The sequence below is a fragment of the Silurus aristotelis genome (genome assembly GCF_946808225.1).
Source record: "Silurus aristotelis genome assembly, chromosome: 20".
Taxonomy (NCBI): Eukaryota; Metazoa; Chordata; class Actinopteri; order Siluriformes; family Siluridae; genus Silurus; species Silurus aristotelis.
In genome coordinates this window covers 9,410,983-9,420,418 of record NC_139593.1, presented here as the reverse complement: position 1 = coordinate 9,420,418, position 9,436 = coordinate 9,410,983, and the positions used below count along the sequence as shown (strand labels likewise).

At 37.7% G+C, this 9,436-nt stretch overlaps 1 long non-coding RNA gene across 1 annotated transcript; it reads right to left on the bottom strand.

Moving 5' to 3' along the window:
• Window positions 1-4,942: 4,942 nt before the first annotated feature.
• On the bottom strand, window positions 4,943-6,240 carry LOC310715639. Its single transcript, XR_014530370.1, has 3 exons — window positions 6,149-6,240; window positions 5,340-5,498; window positions 4,943-5,252 (listed from the first exon to the last, which is right to left on the bottom strand). It is a non-coding gene; the product is annotated as an uncharacterized lncRNA (long non-coding RNA).
• Window positions 6,241-9,436: the final 3,196 nt, after the last annotated feature.

The window sequence follows — 9,436 nt, the reverse complement described above, 5'->3', positions numbered from 1 at the left end:
TGTAGCATGGAGACTGTGTTAATTACAATGGTAATTCAAACTGCTTTACATAAAGAAAGTAAAACTATCATTAAAAAAATCACAACAATAAAAACAAGGAATTAAAAAAAGGTTTAACATTTTATTTACAAATTAATTAAGACACTTAAGAACAGAATAGAAATTGATTATACAAAGAAATACAGTGGGGTCAGTTCAGATGTAGCACAGTGCTCATTTAGTAAATGCACATATAAACAATATGCTAATTGTGTCCATTAATGTTCAGTTAACATTGTGCCAAGTCATCCCAAATAAAACACTGCATGGGAAACGGCTTTGGCGTGTAAGTTGCAGTGCACTAGTACATTAGGTGCCGTGTTAGTGTCAGTGCACTAGTACATTAGTTGCAGTGCACTAGTACATTAGTTGCAGTGTTAGCTGCAGTGCACTAGTACATTAGTTGCAGTGTTAGCTGCAGTGCACTAGTACATTAGTTGCAGTGTTAGCTGCAGTGCACTAGTACATTAGTTGCAGTGTTAGTGTCAGTGCACTAGTACATTAGTTGCAGTGTTAGTGTCAGTGCACTAGTACATTAGTTGCAGTGTTAGTGTCAGTGCACTAGTACATTAGTTGCAGTGCACTAGTACATTAGTTGCAGTGTTAGTTGCGGTGCACTAGTACATTAGTTGCAGTGTTAGCTGCAGTGAACTAGTACATTAGTTCCAGTGTTAGCTGCAGTGTACTAGTACATTAGTTGCAGTGTTAGTTGCGGTGCACTAGTACATTAGTTGCAGTGTTAGCTGCAGTGAACTAGTACATTAGTTCCAGTGTTAGCTGCAGTGTACTAGTACATTAGTTGCAGTGTTAGTTGCGGTGCACTAGTACATTAGTTGCAGTGTTAGTTGCGGTGCACTAGTACATTAGTTGCAGTGTTAGTTGCAGTGCACTAGTACATTAGTTGCAGTGTTAGCTGCAGTGCACTAGTACATTAGTTGCAGTGTTAGCTGCAGTGCACAAGTACATTAGTTGCAGTGTTAGTTGCAGTGCACTAGTACATTAGTTGCAGTGTTAGTGTCAGTGCACTAGTACATTAGTTGCAGTGTTAGTGTCAGTGCACTAGTACATTAGTTGCAGTGCACTAGTACATTAGTTGCAGTGTTAGCTGCAGTGCACTAGTACATTAGTTGCAGTGTTAGTTGCAGTGCACTAGTACATTAGTTGCAGTGTTAGTTACTCTGCACTATGCTACAAGCTATTGTAAACAAGCTAACATTAAGTAGATAAGTCATATTTTAATCGCTAATAGAGCAGATTCATGGAAAATTACATCGCTAATCAGCATTTTTGCCGCAACTAATTTATGAATGAGTCTGCATCAACTACATTAAAGAGAATCGCTTTATTTTAAGGGAATAAAATACCTTAATGAAGTTGAATATTAATTGAGCCGCAGACACACACCTGACTCGTGTGTGTAGAGAAGGTGAGATGAACTGGGAAAGCAGGCAGTGGGTCAAACCACTGTGAGGAAGGGGAGGGGGGAACTCAGCTGTTTCTAAATGCAATTTTTCGTTTTTATTTAAATACAATTATTTTAGGTATACATACATATATTTTTTATATAATAGAGAATACATATAATAGAGAGTGCGATTTATTTTTATAACTTATTTTGGGGGGGGGGGGCATGTCCCCTCCGTCCCCCCCGGGATTTACGCCCATGAGTACCGCGAACACGCCTAAAACACGCGAACAAGGTCAATGTATCTGAAGTGCGACATCTTTAGAGGAAACGTGGGAATTACCGGGGATTATAATGTATCTGAAGTGCGACATCTTTAGGGGAAACGTGGGCATTACATGGGAAAGGTAAATTGAACAAGGTTTACCCGTACCTATTTAAATAGAATTTGGTCACGTTCGGCAGGCCGGATTAATAAACCCAACGGGCCGTGTGTGGCCCGCGGGCCGTAGTTTGCCCATGTCTGATCTAATCGCACTGCTGCCATCAAAACCATGAGGTTGTCGTCTCTTCATTAACGAATCGCAACAAAATTGGTGCACTACCGCCTCCAGCTGTATCTCCGTGTCAAGTACAACACAATCAAAAGCTCTACCTCAAACTCAAGCCCCACCTGTTTATAGCTAAAAAAAAAAAAAAAAAAAAAAAGATGTCTTTGGATGCAGTGGCATGAAATTTTCTTTCTCTTGAACTACCTGTTTCAGCATGACAATACCTCTATGCACAAATCCAGCTCTGTGAAGATATTCTTTACATAGTTTAGAGTGGAAGATCTTGAGTGGACTGCTATAGAGCTCTTAACGCAACCTTACTGAACACCTTTGGGATACATTTTTTATGCTGACTGCACCCCAGGCGTCCTCACCCTACATCAGTACTTGACTTTACTAACATCTTTGTGGCTGAATGAGCACAGATCTCCACAAGCACACACTCCAAAATCTAGTGGAACATTTTGAAATAAGAATGGAGGATGAAGTGATTCAACCTCCATTAAAGTGTCCACAAACTTGTGTCCATATGCAGTTTAGTAATAGTGTAATTGTGTCAGTTGTTTGTAGCTAAACTTTATTGGGCATACTTTAGTATTACACAGATACTTAATGTTTCTTTAAAAGGCCACCAAAATAATATTCTCAGCAAAATGACACTGATATTGTAGTAAAGATTAATAATAGTTTACTACTATGAGCTACTGTAATGTAAGTAATAACAAGAAATTACAACAATGAAAGAGAATAACAATTCTCTCTGTCTTACAGAATCTTCCAGAATATTCAACATAAATAAAATGTGATGTGTCATTTACTAATACATTTTTCAGTTCCTTCATTTACCTGACCTGTTATTATTATTATTTCATTTCTGCACTGAAAGCAAAAATTCATAAAGTCGACTTGAATGTATGTTGTACATTTCAATAAGGGACAGTGTGACAGCAGTAAAGTGTGCAGTAGGAACGACAGACTGGTTCAAGGTGGAGGTTGGACTGCATCAAGGATCGGCTCTGAGCCCTTTCCTGTTTGCAGAGGCGATGATCAAGTTGATGGACCAGGTCAGACAGGAGTCTCCATGGACTATGATGTTTGCAGGTGATATTGTGATTTGTTTTGAGAGTAGAGAGCAGGTTGAGAAGAGCCTGGAGAGGTGGAGGTACGTGCTGGAGAGAAGAGGAATGAAAGTTGGAATGAGTAAGACAGAGTACATGTGTGTGAATGAAAGGGAAGGCAGTGGAGGGGTGCGTTTGCAGGGAAGAGAGGTGGAGAAGATGGAGGAGTTCAGGTACCTGGGGTCAACAGTGAAAAGTAAAGGAGAGTGTGTTAGAGAAGTTAAGAAAAGAGTGCAGGCAGGGTGGAGTGGGTGGAGAATAGTGTCAGGAGTGATTTGTGATAGAAGGGTAACTGCAAGAGAGAAAGGGAAAGTTTATAGGTCTGTGGTGAGACCTGCAATGTTGTATGAATAAGAGACAGTGACATTGAGTAAAAGACAGAAGGTGGAGAAAGGAGGAGGTTTATGGATGTGGTGATGGAAGACATGCAGGTAGTTGGTTTGAAAGAGGCGGATGTAGAGGACGGAGTAGTATGGAGACGGATGATCTGCTGTGGCGACCCCTAATGGGAGAAGCTGAAAGAAGAAGAAGAGGATGAATTAAGAATGTACAGTCATATGATATGAATTGGTGTCTTTAATGTTGTGTTTCAATGAAAGATCCTTATAAGGAAAGTTGTTATGTTTGTTGTCATCTATAAACCTGAAAAAGAGAACTGATGATTAGTCCTCTTTAATTCACAGCCAGTGTCTCTTTCTACATTATTAATCTGTTCCTTTTTTTTTTATTAATTAATTCAGTCTGTTCTCTGGATCAGTATAGATACACTCCTTCTTTCACTTCACTATTCAGATATTTGCTTTACAAAAAGTACAAGTTTTACCCAAACTTCTTCACATTTTGCAGTGTGTTATGACCTGAAATTTGAATTAAACATAATTAAAAATGTTTACCATTGTAAACATTAAGTCAATATTCAGTAGAACCACCTCTTCTCCTGCAACTTGAAGTCTTGCCATAGATTTTCAATCATACTAAGGTCTTGGTGTTGACTGGGCCATTAAAATACATTTAGGTTCTTGGTTTTTAGCTACACTGTAAAAAATAAACCCTACATTTTACTGTAAAAAAATGGCAGCTGTGGTTGCCAGAACTTTACCGTCAAAACTACGGTAGGAACGTTATTCGTTTTACAGGATTGCACCCATTGTACTGTATATTTTACGAATTTTAATAGTTTTTTTTAAGGATTATAACTGTCTAATCAATGTTTATGTTGTTATAAAATGCAGTTTATACCCATAAAAATACAGGGTTTACATTGTAATAATTACGGTTCATAACCATCTTTTTTACAGCTCAGAACTGTTTAATTTAATTCTCTTAAAACTGTTTATTTTGTATTAATTACAGTTAAAACCTATAATTATTTTACAAAGCAGACAGGAAACTATTTAAACTAAGAAAAAACATTAAATATGTAAATGCTGTTGAACTATTTTTATTATAAATAACCACAGTTCAATTCAAAGCATAATTTCAATTACACTAGCTGGGAGCTAGAAGAGATAGAAGTTATATTTCTAAACATTCAAATTTTATCTTTTAGAAACTATTAAGAGTACTTTCATTCTAATTGAACACAAACCTGAATCAAATCATCCAAACCCATTAAAATCTATTAATAGACTTGGACATTAGTGTGGTCCCTTGTAATTTTTTTTTTATTTAAAGACTGGCAGGCATTTAAAACAACAATAATGTATTTTTCTGTTCTCGTCTTTTAACAGGAGTATACAGTGGCTTAAGATCAGATTATCATTCATTTAAAAATTTAGACTCATTTAAAACATTTCTGCTACCAAACTGGCACTTTAAACTGAGCTTGGGAAGATACAGTAGGTAACGGGTCAGATAAACATTTACAGTAAGAACTACTAAATCAGAACTAGGCACAAGTGCTTACAGAGTATAGCTGCCACTAAATATGTGGTTACAACTCAAGTCATTAACATTTCAATGTTCATAAAGTTTAAACTTGGAAACCATCTGCAGGCCACCTTTACAAAGTCTCTCGCCACTCATGATCAGAAAGGGCAGAGATTAGGGTGAAAGGCTCTTGGGTTCACTGGGAGTCGCTCTTTGTTCTTCTTTTCCACAACTTTTGTGCCCTTTTTGGGATTGATGATGAAAAAATACCTTGAAAACAAAGAAAAAAACATTGAATACTGTACTGAACTCTGTAAATATTAAGTGAACCTCCCCTCCTAGGTGTCTTTCAAATACCTTTGCAGGAATTCAAGCACTGACGCCAGTTCAGCAGGGTAGTGAATGTTGAAACAGTAACTGCCAAACATTAGGCAAACAACAGCGATGAAAGTATTGATGTCATCGTTCACAATCTTGCAGTCCACACTGAGAGAACAGCAGCATAGCAGGAGTGTCCTGTGGATACATTTCAGTTCAATGAAGACATGTACATGTAGCAAGGTAATTGTGTATTTACATATGACTATCATACACATAGCAGTTTATTCAGTACGGCCCTAAAACACACAATAGATTTCTACACATTCTACAACACAAATTAATAACCCCATTTAATAAAATAACCTAGTTCAAAGGTTTAGATACCCCAAATGCTTAATACTGTCTGATGTTACATGAAAGATGAACAAAATACACCAGGTCCTGAACATGCTTTGAATTTCCAGCATCCAAATATCTAAATCATGACCCAAGTCTTTTAACACTAATTAAAATTATAAGACTCATACACAACTATTACCAAATGTCCACATATTTTAAAGACAAATCTCCACATTATACAGTGGTCAGTCAGTTTTAGAAAGGGGAAATATGCAGACGTCAAAAAGCAGATAACGTGCAAGAAATGGGTTTATTTTGATAAGTTTTAAGTTTCAGATTAAACAAGACACTTGTGAACAATAATCACAAAACACAGAAATGCTCATGATTTATCTAATATCGTACAGTATTTAGCTTCTAGTGTATCTAAACTTTTGAACTAGAATATTTTTGTAAACCTAGTTATTCGTCTGTGTTGTGGAAAATATGTAAATACTTATACTTACTACACACAATAACACAAGGCGTCACAGGCAGGTTTTCCAACTCTACATCCTTTGCGAGGCTTGTCTCTTCTACATAATGAAGAAGAAGCGCCTCTTTCTCATCAAAATAGGAGAGAATTAGAAGAATCATGTCCTTCACATCATAGGAGCAACCATTTGTCTGTCCTCTCAAAACTTGTAATTTTGTGATTCAGGACCATTCACATCTTGCAAAGACTTTGGCTATTTGGCAACCATCCTTTTGGTGACCCCCGTTAAATTCTTCCTATCCTACTTGGACAAACTTTCATCATTGCCTCAACAACAATACTAACCATTTCCCTATGCGACCGAGGAATTGGTCTTTTCAATTTGGTCTCTCAAGTGCCTGCATTAATTCCTTAGCAAACTTACTCCATGGGACTTCAAAGCTGTCCACCCAGTTCACACTAGGAGGCGAGGTGTTGAGAGATGAGCTTCAAGAACTCAGAACAGAAAACAAGAACTAGGACAGAAAAGATCCTGGAGATGAACAGACAGTTTGCTTTGGGGTTTTGGAAATTTGTGCTGTAAAAAAAAAAAGTCAAAACAGTACTTAGTTGGACATGGAATAGTTTAACAAAAATGAAAAACATCATTACAGTTTATTTCCCTATTCTTATTCCAAATCAGGCACAAATTTAGAATGACAAGATTGTAAGTAGATTACAGACAAACTTGTCTTTACAGTTGAACAGTTACTTTAACGATCACAATAATTTGTTTGCCTCACTGTTACTGTATAATAAACAGAATATGAAATGTATTAAATAGAACAAATAACAAAAAGTAATAAATAACAAAAGTAATAAATATGTCTGCCCATTAAAGAGAGAGAGTTTACCCCAAAATGAAAATTATGGCATTATTTAATACCATTTATAGTTGGAAGAATGTCAGTAAGCAAACAGACCTCATCCCTGCTTGGTTACTGACATTCTTTCAACTATCATCCATTGTGTTTAGCAAAACAAAGAAATGTATACAGGTTTGGAACAAACTGAGGGCGTGTAAATAATGATAGAATTTTCATTTTGGGGTCAACTATCCCTTAAAGATTTTTGTAACGAAAAATACATGGACTTACTGGTCTCCTTTATGTTTACGGTAAAAATGAGCATTAAATACCCCGAAAGCAACGCTGCTGTGTGCTCCAATCAGTATTTAGCCAATCAAATTCTTTACCCACGCCATAATGTAATATCTGATCGGTGTACATCAATGATGCTCTGATGTCTGATGCTCAGTCAGGTGGGCGCGGGCGTGCATAAGGGATGGTGGGTTGCTTCCTACGATCACGTGACACAAAGCTCCTGGACACGTTCTTTTACATCACTTGAACTTGTGTTTCCACCACGTGAAAAACGAGACGTTGCCTTCACGCTAGAATCCCCCAACTAGAAAACACCTTTCCTGTGACGTCACACGGGCCGCGTTCCTATATAAGTTGAGCTGAGCGCGGCGCGCGCTTGTCCAGGTGTTTCCGTGTTGAGTAAGTGAACTTCACAAGAGAACTGAAACCATGCCTTCACTCAACAATCATAACCCGAACCATGAAGATATAACGTCCACAGGCGATTCCTGGCTTATTTTAATGGTAGTAACTATACTAATCTGCTGCTTTTTGATGTGCATTGTGTACGAGTGCAATTATTGCCTTCAATGTAGCTGTTTCAGCAGATGCCTTGAGTACAGGGGGGAACAGAGGACAGAACCTGTTACACAGCAGATGGTGTGTCTTTATAATCAAAATCTGCTTCCGAGTCATCATTCACCAGCGTCTCCTAATAATAACAACGAAAGTCCACCTCATTATAGCACGTTGCCTCCTGCCTGGCCTGTACTACAAAGTGATGACAATCGTGATGACAATCGTGTTCCTGAACATATTAATCTTCCCAGATACAAGCCCCCCCTGGCTGGACTTCACAAAGGTGGGGGATTAATGCAAGGACAGAAGTAAGAAGTCAAGTGATGTCAAGTCAAATTTATTTCTATTGCGCTTTTCTCAACAAGCAGCTTTACAGAATTGAACAGTGAAGGTGAACGGTGTGTATTTATCCCTTATGAGCAGCCATGGTGACTGGAAAGGAAAATCTTCCTTTAGATATAATGAGGAAGAAACCTTGAGAGGAACCAGACTCAAAAGGGGAACCCATCCTCATTTGGGTGACATCAAGAGTGTGTATAAACCTTTAAACAATACAGAACACTGGAGAGTGAGAACTAACATGAGTACTAGAGTGTGTGATTATAAGTAATGTCCTTTCTACAGTCCTTTACAGTCAAGAAGTAATTATATACACATATACCCTACACTACTATAAATAATTGTATACATTTCACAAACAAATTTTTTCAAAGAATGATCTACATTTTGTTTTTACATTCTTTTTATTTTATTTTTGAGGCCTATTATTAGCAATTGTCAGCGCTCTGCATCAATCCCCTGGTATGGCTGCAAATTCAAGTTAATCATTTTATACGGCGAATTTTTTTTTACGAGAAAACCTTTTTGCAATTGTGTTGCACAGATGCATTCTTTAGGTTAGTTTAGTATCTGCACTAAATAGTACCCATCAAACACCAGTGTCAGCATCAACAGTGTAGAGGAGACTTCAGGATTCTGAACTTCATGGCAGAATTGCCAAGAAAAAGCCATATCTCAGACTGGACAATAAAAACAAAATACTTTGGATCAAACGGAAGAACATTTGTGAGACGTGGAACAAATGAAATGATGCTAGAACAGTGCTTAATACCTTCAGTTAAGCATGGTGGAGGCACCATGATGGTCTGGGAGTGCTTTGGAAACCTTGAGGAAGGAGAGCTAACACAAGATTTTGCAACGCCATGCCATACCCTGGGGACAGCACTTGATTTGGGCCAATTTCATCCTACAACAGGACAATGACCCAAAACACACCTTCAAAATGTGTCAGCAATATTTGAGTGTAACGAAGTGGCCAGCACGGTCTCCGGATCTGAACCCTATTGAGCTGTTGTAGGAGCAGCTTGACCGTATAGTTCGGAGGAAGACTCCAACAATCCAACTTGTAGGAGATGCTCCAGGAAGCATGGGGTGAAATCTCACCAGATTATCTTGAAAAATTGACAGCTACAATATTTTACACAAACTGTATTTTAATCAGCCATTTTGTTGCTCAATATAAAAATGTTATGTCATGTCAATTCTCTCTCCTGCATTTTTGTATTATTGTTTTTGTTTTTCTATGAAAGTGCATGGAAACAGAATAACATTCTTCCTAA